Raw genomic sequence first — 20,831 nt, forward strand, 5'->3', positions numbered from 1 at the left:
TTACTTCATCTCATAACTAAAATCTCGCAAGAAAACATGACACATATGTATCTAAGTTGGGGCAAGAGGAAATAAAGAAATTGAATTAGCCAAGAGTAAAAAAATTGCAACGATATAGTAGCAATAAAGGTTATTTTAGTGAACAATATAGTATCAATACCAACATCGTTCGACAACCTGGTAATTGGGTATTTTGGCTGAAGTCTGAAAGAAGGAACCCGTGAAGTACGTTGATCAATTGGAGGAGCACTAAGGACCACACTTTTTGTCAATGGCACCAAAACTACCATTGAAAGTACATCCAAGAGAAACCAGCATACCATGGGGAAATAAAATTTCCATCTTGCATATAAATAATATGTCCAGTAAAGATAAATAACATAGTGTGGAAGACAAATATCCACACAATCAAGTTAATCTATTGCGATAATTTGATAGTCATCCATATAGTCATCCAATATATTTCATAGACTTGTGAGTAGAAATTGCATTAAAGGAGTCGAGAGGGGTCTCCCTTTGTAAGCAAGCATCTGTAAGACAAGTCATGACCCTATGTCTAGCATGATTGAGTGGGTCATTGCACAAATCAGGACAAAATTTTCTTACATGACGAAGTGGAGATAAGTTCTAATTAGTTGGAGGAAATTATAAGCATGCAAACATAAGACAAATAAATACACAAGCTTCTACTTGAATAAAGGATTTATATTATGTAATGCCCTCCTCCCACATTTACCTGTGATAATTGGTCCACCGGGGTAAACATGTGATGAAGAGTTACTATGATATGATTAAACTCCCTAAGTGCAGTTAAGGAAGTGGAATCGACTAACCAACTCTTTACAGACCTCCCTCAGGTGCTACAAGACCCCCAGGAACCAATCCATTAATCTCAGTGCCCAACCCTTGAGTTAACCTAGCCTTTCAACCCTATCCTACATCACTTGGTCTATGTGACACTATACCTTACATCACTACATAAATGACACTTCAAGTGATACCTGTAGCCATTATTGTAGGGAAGTTAACTTTTAAAGTGATAATATCTCTCTCTCTCTTTGTGTGTTTTGAGATAAGTTGACCGTATCGCTTCGATAACACTCAAGGTGTTGGGTTCATCTCAAGTGATACCCATAGCCATTATCGTAAGGAAGTTAACTTTTGAAGTGATAATATCTCTCTCTCTCTTTGTGTGTTTCAAAAGAAGTTGACCCCATCGCTTGGATAACACTCAAGGTGTTGGGTTTATTACAGATGATATTAGATCAAATTAAAACATTATCCTAGTGTTGAAAATAATTAGGCTTAAAGGTTAAAAGTTGCTATGGTTTTTGTTATGGTGATGACTTGTAACTAAACACTAAATTGATTGCATTACAACAATGAAGAAAAGACATAAGCATGTGATAAGAGTACAAATGAAGTTATAATATTGACAAGGTTGACATCGCAAATGGTTATTTTGATTATTTGAAGGTTAGTGTTTCATTTCATTAAAATGATACTGCAAGTACCAAAAACAACAACATGAGATAGGATTGGTGCATGGAATCCACCATCCAAGACACCTTCATTTCAACATTTGCATGACCTCTAGTCTATTCCAATTCGCTTGCATGAGGATAAGTTTGATATATCAGTGGACTAATCAATATGTGAGCTAGTCTTGAGTCCAATAGATGCATGAAATCAGGATTGACACCTCCAATGGGGTGGGTTTAGAGATTCCCATATAGGCTATGATGCCTTATGGGAGTGGATTAGGTCTAGCTTTGTTTTAAAGCTTTATTGCACGAAGACAAGATTGAAGGGTTAATAAAACTGGAGAGTTGATAAGTGTGAAAAAGCTTTCGTTTTCTCTATTTTGATAGTTCCACATCATATAACTTGTTGAACTAGAATGGAATATCCCCATAATGGTATTTTGTTCCAGTAAGTGCTCTACTTAATGGATAAGTTTTACAAGAATCAAAATATGACATTTTCTCAGCATACTTGGTTGAAGTTGGGTTGTCAAGCTAAAGTAGAGGAGAGGTTGTGCACCCTGCTAAGAAGTCTGAAGTCGCAACTAAATCTGAAGGTAGTTACTGATTTTTCTCAGGAGAAGAATAAGAAGACTAACAAGTGTCTTGTTCCTTATACACCACACCAACATGCACACAACCATATGGCCCTCTTCAGTGTTTCCATGGTTATGGTCAATGTTTTCATGGTTATAGGTAGCATTTAATGTTTATAAACTAATGCTAGCATTAGTTTCAAATCTTGGAAATATGAATCAAATAAATGAATGGAAAAAAGATATAGTATGAATAATATCAATTTTATGGTTTCTCTACCTTGGGAAGAGGCCAAATAAGACCATCAATTATCTTATTGGTCCTCAAAGTTAAATTTATAAATTGATAGGTTGAGAACAACAATCATTTTATGAACATGGTAAAGTTCATAAGAACTTTGGATTAATATGCACAACTACATTCTATGTTGTACCACATTCTTTAGAATTAGTTAGTTTAGTAGAGAACTAGTCACTTTGGTGTTTTAAGTTCAGTTCAATACAATACCAACTTTAGCCAATCTGAACCACCAAATTAGACTAGTACAACTCTAAAACCATTGGGACCAACCAATTCCACTAGTTCTAGGTTAGTTCCAATAAGAGTGTGCCCTTCTCATCTTCCTCTCAAGTCATTTTGTTGGATCCTTCCAAGAATGGTGATTTGGAGAGTGCCGTAAACTATTCGACTGTTGTGAGCACCTAAGATCATAAGTAGTTAAGCCTTGACAAACAGGAATTTTCAAGGAACTAGTACAGACATCCCAAAACATATTTAGTGAGGATGTGCATGCAAGGAACTATTACAGACCTCCCAAGATAGTTAGTGAGGACGTGCATGACCAAAAAGTAACAAAAAAAATTATCCACCCTCAAAAACATTGCCCAAAACATTGAAGTGTGGTGCAAAAAAAACTGATGGTAGGCTATTAATTCTACCAACAATCATTCCCTCTCCAATTTCACAAGAAGCTCCTGCTCAAACTACCTCCTCCACTATAGTTATAGTAAGTTTTTGCAACTGTGTGAGCTACAAGAAATTAAGACTTCCTCGGAATCTCCACCAACGGTAGGGAGCTCGACTTATCTGCATGCCCTAACTATCTTGGGTAGATTGATCAGTTAACTAGATGATCACTAAGTTTGACTGTAGTCCCACTGCTTAAATGACCTTCCACTAGTTCCTCCAAAAGTTAGAACTAGTTTAACTGACAACAACCTGAGATAATTGACCTTTATTGCTACAAACTAGCAATCACATATGGAGAACTAAAATCTAACTCCAACTCGAATTTACTGAGTAAACTACGTGACACAAGCCATGTCACACAAGTTAACATCATTCAATTTGTTTGTTGATGTGGAAATTTGGATTTTTTCAATTTAATCAAGGAAAAATCAAATTGAGAATTTCTTGCAGCATTTTTCAACACATAGTTCACTAGAATGTATTACTTTCACTATGAACTTGGCATAGTTCACATGTTAAGTTCATAAGGTTTTGGGCTGATGTGGTTCTATGTGTTGTGTATATAAATAATAGGTGTCCATCTCATGCTATCAGAAACAAGGCTCCCTATGAAATGTGGTATGGCCACATTCCTTCAGTGAGGCATCTCAGGGTTTTTAGTTCCTCCTATTATGCCTTGATACCTAAGGAACAGATAAAAAACTTAGTGCAAGGAGTCACAAATGTATCTTATTTGGATACTCATACCTCCAAAGAATACCATCTCTATGACAAAGTGAATAAGAAGTTTATAATATCTAGAGATGACAATGTTGTTGAATGGCAGCGTAATCGTTTGGATAGATTTGAACATGAAAAGTATTTTCAAGAGTTTTATAGTGAGATTATACATCTCCTTCTCTTAGCTCTATACTTTCTATGAAGAGCCTTGAATAAATCAGGTTGAAGGAAATTCCTTCCCCTGCTTTGTCAGGAAAGAGCTAAGAGACTGCTGGCAGCAGGTAGCCAAATCTGACAAGTAGTGAGGGTACATGTAAGATACAAAGCAAGGATTAATGCAAAGGAGTGTACTGACTATATACATATCATCAAACATATTTCATCCCACTTAGGATTCCTTGCATCATGCCTAGTTAGTCATAAGATCATGTTGGTCACAACCTTCGTAGCTTAGCTCCTTGAGAGTCATCTATCATGTCATCATTCTTCATGGCCCCTGAGAGACATAATTGTGTAGTTTTAGCGGGCAATGACTGTTGTGGGATGAGGCCCTGGGGGGACACATTTACATAGTTTTAGGATGCAAGCCACTGCTATGGGATGAGGCCCTAGGAGGACACATCTACGTAGTTTTAGGATGCAAGGTAGACTAGGTAGTCAAGGGACAAAACTACATAATTTCTTGAGACAGTGGGTTCCGACTGAGGGAAGGAGATTGGAGGAAATCACTTTGCAGTTTTGAATGCTAAGGGAGGTTGGAATTTCTACACATTTCACAGTTCCAATAGGCAAGGGAAAGTCTTGAGGGTTACATATGTGAAGTGCAGAGTTCAGGAAAGTTGGATGAGGCTAGGTTGCTAAGGAAACTCCGAAATTTGGCTAAGTGTGGGATTAATGAAACTGATGTGAACAGTGATAAAACTTGACTATAATCACACACTTGAAAACTTAGGGATACAACATAGACGATCCAGAACATATAACGCATACTTCTCTTAATGCAACAACCTTTGTGGTAGCTTACAACAAGTGTGACTCTGATGATAGACTTTGGGAGGATAAAGGCAACACTTGTGTAAGAGTGTGTGAAATGAGTGTGAAACATGTCTATGTGGTGAGGACAACCCATTCTCATAAATATTTCCCCTTGAAGAAAAGCAAACCTCCCTTTGCGTGACAAGCGATAACTCCCATGCCCAAAGATGACACATTCTATGTAAATATAAAAGCATGAACGACTCTTAAGATCGAAAAGGGGAGCTTGAGATCATAAACTTACCAATAAGTGACTAAGGAACAATCGATCACAATATCCATAGTAGGTTCCTATATTTAAGTGCAGGCCAAAGTTTTGGAGGGTGTTGCAGCTGCTACAATAGAGCCTTCACCTTCTTGCTAGCTTCTTTTTTAACCAATGCCTTGAATTATATGAACTTGGATAATGTGTCATCTTTCTTCCACATGAAGAAGATCCAACACTTCCGTGAGAAGTCATCAATAAAAATGACAAAATATTTGTATATGGCATTGGAGGTTGTTGAGAAAGGTCCATAAACATGATAGTGGATCCTTTCTAGGATTGCATGTGCTTTGTTGTACCGATCATGGAATGTGGATTTTATGTACTTCCGCAACGTACATCCTTTGCATACTGTTGGGTTGTGTTATATTCTTTCCACGACTAGCCCACGTAGTTAATCGGGGGGTTAGAGGGAGGGCGGAGCCTGCCTTCGTTGCGCTGATTGTGTAGTGGGGGTGTCACAGGGGGTTTGAGGCATACCCTAACCCCACTTTATGGGGTCCAGGGTAGCGCCCTGGAAAATTTTGGTTTTCGACCCTATGTTAGGATGGGCGGGCCCACCTATGGTTTTGTGCATGATTTTTGCACATGTTTTTGGACGTGATGGTTTTCGGTCCATGGTATTAGATGCTTCGGCATGTATAAATATGTATTATAACATTGAAAGGAACATAATGAAAAATAAAGCTGCTAGTCCCGGTTTTGGGATCCAGGGGAAAATCTATGTGTATATGTGTTTTATGTGTTATTCTCTCGCATTGTTTATTTTCTATGTTTTAGAATTCGTATGTAGGTAATTTCTGTATGGGATTAAAACCTACACATACACCGTACTACTTAAGTGCTCATTTAGGGAGGCTAGTGGTTATTTGTGGTATAATATTCGAGGTACCATGATGCAAATGGCCAAGTATTTTGTGCCAAAGTTCATCGACATCGCGCCCTGCACTTTCTCTACCTTAGTGCTTAATGCAACATAGTCTTCCACATCTAGATTATACAGGTTCTTCACACGAAACCCGATCTGCTTCACCCATGGTCTTCCAAAATTGCAACAAAGATGAGATTTTTCTTTAGGCCTAGAACAAACATGACATCCTTGAGCCTAATTTAGGAGCATTCGGCACTCTTAATCAAACAAGGAATCCAAAGCACAGCAAGGAGGATGACGTGGACCATCGGAGTAAACATGGGATATTTCTATTAAAATAGAGCTAGTTTGATGGAATGGATAAAGTCTCTAGAAGACTTATTTAATGTAATCTTCCATATGTATGTATGCATGTAGAGAGAATTAGGGACAATTGAGTGATTCATGGAGAGGATTTGATCAGATCTTTTCAGTGATCCAATCCAATGTGTTTATAAATGATGAACCTGCGTGTTCAATAGGAAAGAGTGAGAACAAAGTAAATTTCTGAGAACAGAGTGATCAAAATGTAGTTGAAGGGGAATTTTCTCCCAAGGCTGAAATGCCTTAGATCTGTAATCCTATCGTGTATAATATAAAGTGTGTTCAGTGTTGATATTGTGTGGATTTCTGTGTGTGTATATGTAATAATGCCTTTTCGTGTTATCTGTATATATATGCGATGATGGCTTAATTCCTGTGTTACGATATTGTTGATCGACCATCGATCACTATAACGATCAATGGCGATCCATTGATTAACGAAAATATTATTATATATGGTGTGTCATGTGTAGACAGATTCAGTGGCAGAACTGTGTTTTAAGCGCAGAATCCATCAAATGGCATATGAATGAGAGAATGCACAGGATCCGTTGGATCTTAGAGATCAACGGTCCAGATCAAAATACAAAGGAACCTGAAGGAACCATCAGAACCATCCTATGGAACAGATCGATGGTCATCGCATGGTGGAAGAGCACAAAAGTTAATTCGCGAAAAAAAGTTGTTTCGCAACAATGGAAGTGGTATTTTGGGTGAGTTAAAAGTGGTAAGTGATATTGAAGGGTCCAAAATTTTTATATTCAATAATCTAGTTTCGAATACAATCAACCACAAAAGAGTAGTTATAATCTACCTGTAAATGCAACATATTAAATACACCATTCCAAAATTAATTTTCTGAGGAGAATCAAAGAAATAGATGAGTCTGGCTATCAATCTCCTCCATACATAGTAAACAACAACCAGGCCCACTATGTCCTTTACGAGACATTTTCTCATGCCAAGATGAAGCCAAAAATATACATTTACTGATATTCTTAAGCAGAGCGAAAATATGAAGCCAATATACAGAGATTCTCTAAAGGACTTCTTGAACTAGAGTCAACTTGCCTCCTAGGGAGAGCCACCTCTCTGCCCATGATAAAAGTTTACAGTGGATTTTCTCTATAAGTAAACTCCAATCCTTAATTCCATAACAATTAGGTTGGAGCATAAATATAAGATTTTCAAAATCTGCATCGAGTGCAGTGGAGATAACACCAAAATTATGACAAATCTCCAGTACTAATGCATCATCTCGGTAAGCAGAAATCATATGAGATTTATTATTATTCATAAGGAGTGTAGATACCGATCAAAAGAGGTCAATCTACCAAATAGTAACACATCATCGACAAATATCAAAGGAGTAGCTGTGACTTGTCTACTACACAATTACATTTAATGCATCTACCTCCACACCTGCAACCAAAATTACTGCCCGTGTGAATTTTGTAACTAATTCTTCCAAAATCCAATATTTTATCCTCAACGTCTTCTTCTCGCAAAAGTTGTCATAGATAGTTTTAAGTAGGGATATTGTCTACCAACAAATATTCTGTAATTTGCCTCCACCATCCTTGTAGAAATTATGGTGTAGAGTTGCAACTACTTATAAAGTCTTAATCAAAATCACAAGACACAAACCTACTCTTTTGCTCTCTCGAAGTTAATTCACACAAGTTAACATCATCCAAGTTGTCTGTTGATGTGGAAATTTGAATTTTTTCAATTTAATCAAGGAAAAATCAAATTGAGAATTTCTTGCTACATTTTTCAACACATAGTTCATTGGAATGTATTACTTTCACTATGAACTTGGCATAGTTCACATGTTAAGTTCATAAGGTTTTGGGCTGATGTGGTTCTATGTGTTGTGTAGATAAATAATAGGTGTCCAACTCTTGCTATTAGAAACAAGACTCCCTATGAAATGTGGTATGGCAACATTCCTTTGGTGAGGCATCTCAGGGTTTTTGGTTCCTCATATTATGCCTTCATACCTAAGGAATAGATAAAAAGAACTGAATGCAAGGAATCACAAATGTATCTTCTTTGGGTACTCGTACCTCCAAAGCATACCATCTCTATGATGAAGTGAATAAGAACTTTATAATATCTAGAGATGTGATCTTTCTTGAGTCTTCCAAGATTGACAATGTTGCTGAGTGGTAGCTTAATTGTTTGGATATATTCGAACATGAAAAGTATTTTCAAGAGTTTGATAGTGAGATTCCACATCTCCTTTTCTTAGCTCTATAATTTCTATGAAGAGACTTGAAAAAATCAGGTTGAAGGAAATTCCTTCACCTTCTTTGTCAGGAAAGAGCTAAGAGACTATTGGTAGCAGATTGCCAAATCTGACAAGCGGTGAGGGTACATGCAAGATACAAAGTAAGGATTAATCCAAAGGAGTAATGCAAAGGAGTGTACTGACTACATACATATCATCAAACATCTTTCATCCCACTTAGGATGACTTGCATCATGCCTGGTTAGTCATAAGATCATGTTGGTCACAACCTCAGTAGCTTAAATAAACAAGTGGTAATACTCTTCATCTTCTAAGCTATGTAATAAACAAGTGAAAGGGAGCAAGACACGTAGATAAAACACATGGAATGAATTTCAGTTCTTGTAACCATGAATGTCATTGAAGACGGAATGATACGAAAATGATAAGCAAACTTTTAAGCTACATTAAGAGGTGTATTTCAAAAGACATGCTTTGTTTTCCATACCTAGCCTCCAAAGGGTTATGCATCAGATGGCGTCTTAATGTAGTCCTAATATTCTATCATACCTTTGGTTTCTTGGTCTACGTATTTTTCTCCTCAGCTCCTTGAGAGTCATCTATCATCTCATCTTTCTTCGTGGCCCGTGAGAGACATAATTGTGTAGTTTCAACGAGCAGTGACTATTGCGGGATGAGGCCTTGGGAGGACACATTTACATAGTTTTAGGATGTAAGGCACTACTTTGGACGAGGCCTTGGGAGGACACATCTATGCAATTTTAGGATGCAAGGCAGACTGGGTAGTCAAGCGACAAAACTACATAGTTTTTGGAGACAGTGGGTTCTGGTTGAGGGAAGGACACTAGAGGAAACCACTACGCATTTTTGAATGGTAAGGGAGGTTGGGATTTCTGCACATCGCATGATTCAAACAAGCAACAGAAAAGCTTGAGGGTTACATATGTGGAGTTTGTAGTTCAGGAAAGTTGGATGAGGCTAGGTTGCTAAGGAAACTCTGAAATTTAACTAAGTGTGGGATCAGTGGAACTTATGTGAATAGTGATAAAACTTCACTACGATCACACACTTGAAAACTTATCGATACAACATAGACCATCCAGAACATATAACACATACTTCACTTAATGCAACAACCTTTGTGGCAGCTTACGGCAAGTGCGGCTTCGATTATAGACTTTGGGAGGATAAAGGCGACACTTGTCTAGACTGTCTTTTATATCATGCCAACAACTATCCTTATCTCTGTAGTGATTCAGCACATAGATGTTGTAGATAATGGCTTGCTGATCTGCTTTATTTTCCAGAGTTGTTTTGATCCTGTTTTGATTTATTGTTTCCAAAATACAGTTCCATATACCTTGATTCCAAATTGTTGCTATTCCTCTTGAGGCTCATCTTGCCTCACTAATGCTTCCTCTATACTGTCTCCACTGCTCAATGACTTTATTCATTTCCTTGTGGTTTTGTTTTGTTTCTTGTAACATAATAAGTCCTAGCTTCTCAGAAATGATAAGATCCCTTAGGGCTGCTACCTTAGAGTGGTGCCCAAGTCCTCTGATGTTCCAAGATAATATTTTCATCATTAGATATGTGGTATGTGGGGAGGTGCTCGCCCCCCTTGGTCCTTGTTGATTGCTTTTTTGTCATGCTACCCCAGGATATAAGTTTCTATGGGTGTCTGCGTTCCCATTACTATTTCCTTTTGCGCGTTCTCATCCTTGTGCTGCTTAGCAGATTTCCTACCTGGGCTAGGTTTCTTGGAGGGTTCACTAGAACCCCTGTGATCTTTAGATGAGCTTTTGGTGATTCTGTTGAGGGGAGGATCAAGAAGAGGCTGAGAGGAAATAGTAAGAGGCAATGAAGATTCGATAGTGTCTTGGCGTTGGCTTTCAGGGAGAGGGGGCTCCTGGGGATCAGGAGGAGAGTGGGGGGATGAGGGGTCTTCATCCTCCAAAGATTCGAAGGGGTTTGATGTAGAGGGTAATGGCTAAGTCAAGATGGGAGGGGGGGAGAAGGATGCAGCTTGGATTTCTGGGGGAGGCTTTGGTTTTGGGCCATACTGTTTGGGGTTTGATTTCTTTTTTTTTACTTGTTCCCATGTGTCTTCACTGGCTTCAACATTTTCATTCATTTCATTTTCTTTTCTTTTACTACGCCTATTAGCAAAATGACCATATTCATGGCATACCTTACATTTGAACGGGATTTGTTTGTAGTACAGTTGCTGAATATGGGTCCATTGGTCCACTTTGATCTTGATTTTTTCTAGAATGCCCTTTCCTAAGTCAACTTCAACACAGATCCTTGCACATACGTGCATGTTGTCCTTTGGTTCGCATCTGTCGATGTATTTTTCGACAACGTTCCCAATGGCTTTGACCGATTCATCTCCCCAGCAATGAAGAGGGAGATGGGGCAAGCGAACCCAAACCAGGACTGCATTAGGTATATCCATTTCTGGGTTGAAGTCAGGGGACCATTTGTTCAGATAGAGACCTCTCAAATCCATGAAGTAGGGACCATTTCTGAAGATGAGATTCCGGTCTTCTTTGGTTTCAAATAGGAATGTGTAGTAACTCCTTCCACAGAATCTTATTGCGATTTTTCCTTGGATGTTCATGTTCCAGTTGTGCTCCACCCATTTCTGTATAGCTCTGGGAGAGGGCCACAGGCCAGTAAATTGTCCAACCAGACCTCTCTCTGCTAGAGAGATCACTGCCTTCCTTGGGAGACTAGGAGGAAGGGAGATTTTTGGGATGTCAACTAGTTTCTTGATGAACTTTGAAGCTGTGGGTTTGTTTCGGATGGTAGCATTTTTACAAATGAGAGAGGCGAAGATCTCAGCCTGGTCTTCATTATCTTGCATCTGGGAGGGGTCAATCCTAGCCATAGAAAGGCCAGAAGGGAGCTAGTCGCAGCACTGGCTGGAGGAGGAGGGCAGAGACCGACTGCGGGGGTGCCGAGGAGGAAGACTGGAGGCCCAGCAGCAGGGGCTGCCAGGCGGAGGCCTACGGAGGGTTGCAGGAGGCGAGGTTGTAGGGGCGTGGGAGGTCCAGTTCAAAATCTCGCACGCGATCAAAAGGTTGACATTGGAGCTTGTAAATTTTTGCGCCTTCTGGTGGTGTGAAATTTCTCCATGTCTCTGTTATCAAGTTATGAAAATCAGGGTGATTTAGCCAAAAGGCTTCAAAGCAAAAGGGCCTGTGAACATTGTCTCCCAGTATTTGCTAGTGAAGCCTAATAGACTAATGGTCCGAGCTAGAGAGTGGCAATATAGAGGCTAAGAGATCCCCACCAAGATGTATTGCATTATCAGAGATCAGGAATCTGTCTAACCGAGATGCAATTTGGTGGGCTTTTGCATGCTTGTTGTTCCAAGTATAAACGCCATTGTTGAATTCCATATCTATAAGCTTGTTGTTATGAATGTAGTTTTTGAAATGCGTGCTTTCACAATCCAGCTTGATCTGTCCTCCTCTTTTTTCCTCCAATCTTGTAATCATGTTGAAGTCCCCTCCTGTGATCCAAAGTGGGTAGGATCTTTCTGAGTTGATCTGAGTTAGGGTGTTCAGTGTGTCTACTTTGTTTGTTGCCTCTAGGGGGAGGTAGACACTAGTTAAGTGTCCATGAACATTTTTCCATGTTAAATGAAACTTGGCATGAATAAAGTACTTACTGACATATATGTTGGTAAGTGTTATAGCTCTATCATCCCAAACGATGGCTAGCCCTCCTGAGTCTCCCACGGCTTCCATTGCCACTTCTTTACTTCCTAGCCACACTTTGGAAAGGATCTGATCCAACGTTGTGGAATTACACTTGGTCTCCTGCAAGAAGAGAATTTGAGGCTTTTCCTATTGTAGTGTGTTCTTTATTAATCGTCCCTTCCCCAGGCTATTGAGCCCTCTGATGTTCCATGAGATGAGATTCATGATTCATGATTGGGAAAGGGATTATAGTATTTGGTGAGCTTGGAGTATCTTCAAGATTCCACCAGCATCTCCCCTATGTGGATGGTTCTCTGAAGATCAGTTTTTCATCCTCATTTCTTGTTGTCTCTGAAGATATTTCTTCCATCCCACTGACTACTAGTTTGGATGCCTAATTTTTGTGCTCTTGAGAGAATAACTTCTAAGTTCTCTAGCTGTCGCTCAGGAATTTTGTCATATTCCTTTTTCTTACAAGCCTGTTCAAGTCCCAGTATATCTAGATCTCCGATGTCGAAGCTCTCTGGTTCCTCTTCCATGTGTTGTACTATTTCCTACTCTGCCTCTATATCATCTACAATCGTGAGCTGCATCTGAGTGCTATCTACCTCCATACCTTGAGCAGTCCTTTTCTGCATGTTACTGGGAGAGGGCGTTTTGGTGTCTGTGGGTTGCTTAGAAGTGAGGGCTTTCTTTGAGCTTGATGGAGCAGAATGGGCGGAAGTCTTAGGAATGGCTTCAGGTTGTTTCTGATTATCTAAAATATGAACCTTTGGCTGGAGCAGGATTTCAAAGTTGTTGCTTGTTGAAGGCAAGGAGGTGCTAGTGACAGGTTTTTTGACTGAGGTAGAGGGCTTTTTATGGGTCTTTTTGCGATTGGGAACTTTTGTGAACCCATCCGGGTCGGATTTGTCCATTGAATGGGTGGTTGTGGATTTCATATTGGAGGGATAGTCTCAGAATAAATGGCCCAGGGCGTGGCATTTTCGACAACGGAATGGTACATGCTCGTAATCTATTGTTTGTAACCATTCATAACCATCATGGTAGAGGCTTACCTTGTCCAGGAGAGCTTTACTGAGGTGCATGTATACACAGATCCACGCATAGGAGGTGTATCGATTCAGCTTTGTCTCCTCTGCCACTTTGATGAATTTGCCTAAACCATTCCCAATGTCTCACAAAGAGCCTTCGTCCCAATACTCCAGACGGAGAGAATAAAGGCGCAACCACACTGGGGCCTAGCTTAGATCTTCTTTGTCCGAGTTAAAGCATTCGATCCATCCTCTTAGGTACAACCCTGCTACGTTGAAGAAATATGGTCCTCCATCCAATTACCTGTTTCGGTCCTCCAGACAATTGAGAATGGCAGTAAAGAAGCCCTTAGGCCCTAACTGCAGTGTTATATGCCCTTTTGGCTTCCATTTGGCTGTGATCCAGCCGTGCAAAGCTTTCTCCATTGGCCAAAGGCCTATGAAATTTCCTATCAAATCATGATCCCTCATAAAATGGATCTGAGTGTTGATGCGCTGACTTGGGAGCTCGATTTTGGGTCTGTCAACTGCTACGGGCTTGCAGGTGTTTGACGTCACTCGTGGTTCTTCATTTGTGTGGTTATTCATTGGCGTATTTTCATTCTCTGTTGCTGTATCTTCTGGATGGTTCATCCTTGCATTTTCAGTCTGTCACAAGCCGTTTTCTGTATCAGCAGGGGGAGGCATCATGTCCTCCCCCTGAGGGGATTCCATTGCGCGATAGTTGTTCCTTATTGTGTTGTAGCGGCCTTATGGCTGAAGGTTAATGGTAGAATGGCGTAGTCTATGAAGGTCTGCTAGTTGCAGAGTAGTGTCAAACCCTAAGCACTCTACTCTCCATTTTCTTTTTTTTTGACATAAACAGTTAGCTTTTATTTAAAATTTGGAAAATTAGCTACTGAGGACTTTAACACTGGAACCCTATATTTCCTTGTTACAGTCAGCAGGAAAGAAGATTTTGCTTTTGAGTAGTCCAATGAATGAGTTACACTGTGAATGCAGATAGAGACTTGAAAAAGAACTTGATTTGGTTTTAGAATAGTGTCTTGAAATTCCACTACTTTTGCTTTCTATGATGTAGCTCTGCTTCCTAGCTTGCAGAGAGGAGATCCAACGCACCGGAGTGTCGGATCATCCCAAGAATCATTGCATTTTATTTTTGAAATGTCTGGCAGAGTGTTATATAGTGTTCAAGAATGCCAAGAGCGGTAAATTGGCCTTGAAGAGGCCCTCGTGAACTCCCCAGAACCTACCCAGACATAGCAGTGAGTTCCAACGATGAACAAATATCGAAAATGCCACGGTTGTGTTCTGAATTTTCCCTTGTGGATGAGTCCACATTTCCTAACAGCAGCCAACTCAAAATGGTTCGGTCCCAAAGTCTGGAGAATCTAAATCAGTGAAATTCTCAAAGGAATAGAGGCCTAAATAACTCCAAAATTAAGGAATGCTACAGTTCGATTCAACATCATTTACTAACAAAGATCTCCTGCTCCTGAGAGAGCCTAGGTTGGCTGATAAGTCCGTCTGTGAGTTTAACTTCCTTAGAACATGATAGAAGGAGATTTTGTGGAACTTGGGCAATAGTAGTCTGACTTTTTTTAGGATGGGGGCTAACTGCACCTGAGAAGGGATCTTTTGAGATTCATAGCCTGTATAATTAGTCTGGAGTCTCCAATGACTGAGATGGAGAGGAGATTCCTCTTGATAGCTAGATTTAGACCTTGCCACAGAGCAAGAGCCTCTGCTTTGTTGTTTTTTTCATGCCCCAGACCCCAAGCAAAGCATAGCTCAATTGAGCCACCTAGGTTTAAGATAAATCCTCCACCACCCACCTTTCCTGGGTTATCTTTAGAGGCCCCATCGAAGAATAGGCAGTGATCATCCAAAGCAGATCTCCATTTGATGAATTCCTGTTCTTCCAGATGAATTTCCCAATGAGAAGGGGCTTTAGCAGGAGGAATGGATCTATTATGATGATTTGGAACAAGCTCTTTTAACCATTGATCTTCCTCACCATCCAGAATCATGCCATTTCTTATGGTGGGTTTGGTTTCTAAGGCCTCCCCCAACAGAGCTTTGATCTTAGTGATAATTCTGACCGGGTTACAACTCTCCTCCCTAAATATTCTGTTGTTCCTCTCCAACCACAGTTTCCAGCATGTGAATTTGGGGATCCACATCTAGCCAGTCTTGAGAAGGCTTTTTTTGGAGAGACAGAATGGGGATAACTTGGCTCAGTTTCTTAGTAGGTCCTGAATATTTCCTAGAAGCTCTATTTTGTCATGTCCTAACATCAGGACACCCTTCCAAACTTCTTGAGCAAAGGGGCACAATAAGAACAGGGGGTTAGCCGTTTCTTCATTCGATGCACAAAGAGGGCACCTAGAGGGACCTTCCATTCCATGCTTCCTCAGGTTATCTCTAGTGAGGATACTTTTATGCACCAGAGTCCAACAAAAGAAGTCAATTTTGGGGAGAGTAGGAAAAGACCAAATAAATTTCCATTGAGTTGGCTTTGGGGGGATGCTAGGGACAGCCATCATACTTTTGTAACCTTCTGCTACTGAGTAAGAGCCTAAAAGAGAACCCGACCCTCTTTTGTCCTTAGAAGAGACCTTTAAGGGAGATTTTCCTTGGAGTAAATCCAACAATAAATTGGCTTCACCATCCAGCCAATGAGGGACCTCCCCGAAATTCCAACCATCCCATAGACTTCCTACATCATTTTTCCAATTGGAGATGTCCCAAAGGGTTTCCAGATTGCTGGCTTGAAGCCAAGCTCTGATATTTTCTAGTTCTACCATCTAATTCAAGGGTTGATCTCCAAGAATCAAATCTTCCCAAATTTTTATTTTTTTTCCCATTACCTAGGGTCGAATAAAACTTATGATTGAAAAGTTTCAAAGCTGTGAGACAGAATTTGAAAACTGGTGATCCTTTGGAAATTCTATGAGGCTAGTCCAAGCACCTCAAATGCTTCCCATGAAAATATTTTTTCCATAGAACTCTCTTGCTCCAACTAGGATTCCCAGAAACAATGTTCCAAAGGAGCTTGGAGCCCAGAGCAAGATTTTGGGCTGCGAGATTCCGCATTTGGAGACCTCCTTCCAAGAATGGCTTCTTAATAGTGTCCTAATTAACTAAATGGAGCCTTCTTTCATTATTTTTCCCTCCCTCCCACAGAAATATTCTCAGGAGACCATCCACTTTACTAATAAAGGTTTTAGGGGCTAGTAGAATGGAGTTCTGATAAACTGGGAGACTTATGAGAACAGATTTCATAAGGATTACCTTCCCAACATTATTTAACCATGAGGCTCCCCAAGCTTGTATTCTGAGTTTTAGCTTGTCTAGCAGGGGCATCCAGTGAGCTACCTTAGGATTTGATTTGAAGATTGGGACCCCAAGATTCTTAAATGACTCCCAAGTCAGGGTTCTTTCCATTTCTAATAGCCTTGCTATGTATATCAAATCTTTGATCGAGCAATTCCAATCATAGATCGTGCTTTTTAGATAGTTAATCTTGCTGCCTGAAACCTCCCTATAAATGTCAAACTCCTTCTTGAAGGTTCTAGAAAAATTTATGCTAGCTCCTCCAAGCAATAATGTATCATCAACAAACTGGGCATGATTTATGTCTTTAACTTTGTGAGCCATTCTCAGGCCTGGCAGAGTTTGGATCTGTTGACAGTAGTCTAGTTGGAAGCTGAGCACCGAAGCTTGAATGGCGTAAAGAAGTGGGGACAAAGGGAAAACTTGTCTAACCCCCTCGAGGCCTGGAAACATTATGTTGAATGACCATTAACCAGAGGCGCTATCCGAGGGGAGGCAATGCAGGCTTTCATCCAAGTTATGAGAACTTTTGAGAAGCCAAATTTCTTGATCACAGAAAATAGGAAATCATGTCTCACCCTATCAAAGGCATTTGTCAAATCTAGCTTAATCACCATGCCTTTCTCTTTTCGATGATAGCTTGAATGAATTTCTTCTTGCACCAACACAATATTGTCAAGAATCTTTCTCCCTTTTATGAATCCTCCTTGGTTTCCAGGGATGATGACCGGAAGAATTTTCATAATATTGTTGGCTATTATTTTTGTAATCAGCTTATAACTTGTATTACACAAAGAGATGTTCCTGAATCTGCTGAAATCGATGGCGCCTTTGTCTTTTGGAATCAAGGCAAGGAAGGTCGAGTTGGTACTGCCTCCAATCTTGGTGTAGGTCTGAGACTTACGGATCATTCTCAGAAGGTCTTTTTTAATTGTAGGCCAGCAAGTAAGGTAGAACCTTGTAGTGAACCCATCAGGGCCCGGGGCTTTATCTGGATCCATGCAATCCAAAGCTTCTTTAATCTCATTCATACTAATCGGAGCAGTCAGCATAATATTGTCAGAATCTTGAACACAGTGAGGAATAAGATCAATCAAATAGGCTTGAGAATCAATAAGAGGGTCTTCAGGGTAGAGTAAAGATCTCTGAAGAAGGAGTGGGTTGCTCGCTTTATGTCTTCAGAATCTTTAACCACAGTGTTTTGATAGTGAATTTCATTTACTGTTTTGAAGTGCTTGCGTGCTTCAGCTTGCTTATGGAAGCAGCTTGTATTTTTGTCTCCAGCCTGTAACCAAATATTTCTGGACTTCTGTCTCCAGAACTCTTCTTCATCCCTACTTGCTTTATGGAGATCTTTTCGCAGCTCTACTTCTTTTTGAAGAAGGATTTGAATTACATCGGAATTCTCCATTGTTAATTGATGGCCTGCTAAACTATCACGCATCTTCTTTCTTTTGGTTATGGGCATTTTCAACCTTTTAGCCCACTCCTTGAGCTCCCTTTTAAGTCTCCTCATTTTTTCTTCCCACATAAAGAAAGGAGATCCTTCATGAACTTGCTGGTTCCAGGCCTCGGAGACCACCTCCAGGAATCCTTCTTGATGAATCCATAGAGAACTGAATCTAAAGGGAACGGGGCCAAGATTTCCATCCAAGGAGAGCTCAAGCAGAATGGGTTTATGGTCAGAGGCGTAGTTCAACAAAATTTTAGAGGTGGTCATTAGACCACAAGTCAAGAAGGAGGATTGGACTAGAAATCTGTCCAGATGAGCAGCAATGTGGTCGGGGCCTATCCTTTTGTTTGACCAGGTGAATTTCCTATATGTGGGCTTGATATCCTCCAATTCCCAATCTAAAATGAGGTCTTCAACCCATTCTCTAGCCGGGTCCCTGACCAGCGAGCCCCCCTTTTTCTCTTTTGCAGCTAATGTAACATTCAGATCACCTGCAATAATAATATTTTCTTGGTTGTGCAAGAAAAGATAGGAGTGGAGCGAGTCCCAACAAATATTTTTCTCAGATGGTAAGACCGAAGCATAAATATTGAACATACTTACTTGGTAGCTAGATTCTTTATGGAGGAGCTTAGTGAGAAGCCAATGGGGGCAACATTCTTCGTGAATCAGATCATATTTGGAGCTGGCCCAAAAGGAGGCAATCCCTCTAGAGGCACCTCTAGTGCTAACTGATCTCCCTTGGCCTTTATGCCAGAATGCTTTGCTTGCTTGGAGGAGTAGAAGGTCCTCCAGTTTTGTCTCCTAGACGAGAAGGATTTCAGGCGAGTACATCCTTACAATGTCTTTCAAAGCTTCTTCTTTCAAACTGCTGCCTAACCCTCTGTAATTCTAGGAGACGTATTTCATTATTCACTGACTTGGAAGGTTGTGGCTCCTTTTGGAGCCTGACTATGCTTGCGCCTAGATCTGGTATTCATCATTCCTTTGAGATTTTTCTGAGAGCCTTAGAGAACATCCAGATAGATTTGTTCCTCTCTCTGTTTCTTCTTAGACTTTCGACTCTTGGCCGACTTGATAGGAGTGACTTGCGAGCTATCTAAATCTGAGACTCCATCTTCTGAATCTCCCTCTGAATCGGAGCCCAAACTGATGCGCTCCTCGTTTTCTTATTTTTCCCCTTGTTCATCCTCTGATGGAGGAAGAGTTGACTTTGACTCTGCTTCTTTCACTTTCTTCGACGAGTCTTCTGGTTCCTCTTGGGTTCCAATGGCATCTATCTTTACCCCAGAGGAAGAACCCTCTTTTGGAACTTCTTTGGCTTTTGGTTTAGGCCGGGGCTTCACCAATGGCCCTGAATTTTTATTCTCAGTTGGTTTTGGGACTACCTTTCCCTTTTTTATTTATTTCCATCCTTCTTGATCCACTTTGTCCTCGATTGGAGCTTTTGGGCAATTTCATTGGAAGTGTCCATGTTCGTGGCAGGTTCTGCATTTGAAAGGCAGTTGCTCGTAATCCAATTTTTTGATAGTGATGCCATTCTCTGACTGTAAGTTTTACTGCCTCAGGCAGTCCAGCTTCCAGATCAACTTCCACACAGATTCTTACACAACTATATTGGCCCTTGTTATCTGCTTTGTCAATGAAACGGCCTAGGCCATTTCCAATCTTCTGCAAGGTGTGATAGCTCCAACAATGGATTGGAAGATTGGGAATCCAGACCCAGACTGGGACCTATTTAGGGGTATTGATTGAGGGATTGAAGTTGGGGGTCCACTTATTAAGATACAGACCCTGATTTCCCATAAAATACGGATCGTTTATGAAAACCAAATTTCGATCTTCTTTGGAGGTGAACTAGAAAATGAAATACCCTCTTCCGACAACATAGCAGATCACATTGTTTTCCAGCTGGGGCATCCAGTTGTTTTGGATCCAGTCATCTGTTGTTTTTGTAGAGGGCCAGCATCTCATAAATTGTCCTACCAACCCTCTGTCAGCCAGGGCTAGGGCAATTTTTATCAGTTGGTCTTCTGGCAGGGCGATCTTAAGAAATTTCCTCCAGTTTTTTGATGAATTTCGAGACTTCTGGAATCAAAAATTTCTTGCCTTTCTATGAGAGTAATCTTCTGAATGCTTCTTCTGAAGAGATTGGTGGGGTGGGAGAAGGCTCCCCACCCCCAGGTGCACTCATGGCAGCGGCTTTGCTCCCCTGCTATCGCAAAACCCAGACACGGACGTTGTGCCAGTAGTAGCACTGGCCGTAGGAGGGAGGTAGAGGCCAATTGCAGGGATGCCAGGAAGGATTGAAAGCCCAGCAGCAGGGACTACTAGGCAGGGGGCATGCGGAGGGCTGCAGGGGCGCGGGAGCTCCAGTTCAAAACGCATGCGTAGATCACCCTGAAACTCAGTGCTACCCTCCATTTTCATTCGAAGTGAAATATCTTATTAAACATAGGTTTGATCTAAAGTGTTCATTGTATTAAATATAAAGTTTTGTCTTAAAATATTTTTGTCTCAAAATGATTTTGTCTTAAATATAATGTTTTGTCTTAAAATAATTTTGTCTTAAACTATTTTGTCTTAAATATAATGTTTTGTCTTTAAATTTTTGTCTCAAACTACTTTTGCCTTAAATATAAAGTTTTGTCTCAAAATATTTTCGTCTTAAATCATTTTTGTCTCAAACTACTTTTGTCTTAAAATATTTTTGTCTTAAACTATTTTTGTCTTAAATATAAAGTTTTGTCTTAAAATATTT

General features: G+C 40.3%; 1 pseudogene; it reads right to left on the bottom strand.

The window, feature by feature from the left end:
* Positions 1 to 20,494, bottom strand: part of LOC149194268 (putative cellulose synthase A catalytic subunit 1 [UDP-forming]) — a 41,168-nt pseudogene extending 20,674 nt beyond the window's left edge.
* Positions 20,495 to 20,831: the final 337 nt, after the last annotated feature.

The sequence above is a fragment of the Pinus tabuliformis genome, chromosome 2_2 (genome assembly GCF_031772625.1).
Source record: "Pinus tabuliformis cultivar Carrire ecotype Pingquan chromosome 2_2, CPIR1, whole genome shotgun sequence".
Lineage (NCBI taxonomy): Eukaryota > Viridiplantae > Streptophyta > Pinopsida > Pinales > Pinaceae > Pinus > Pinus tabuliformis.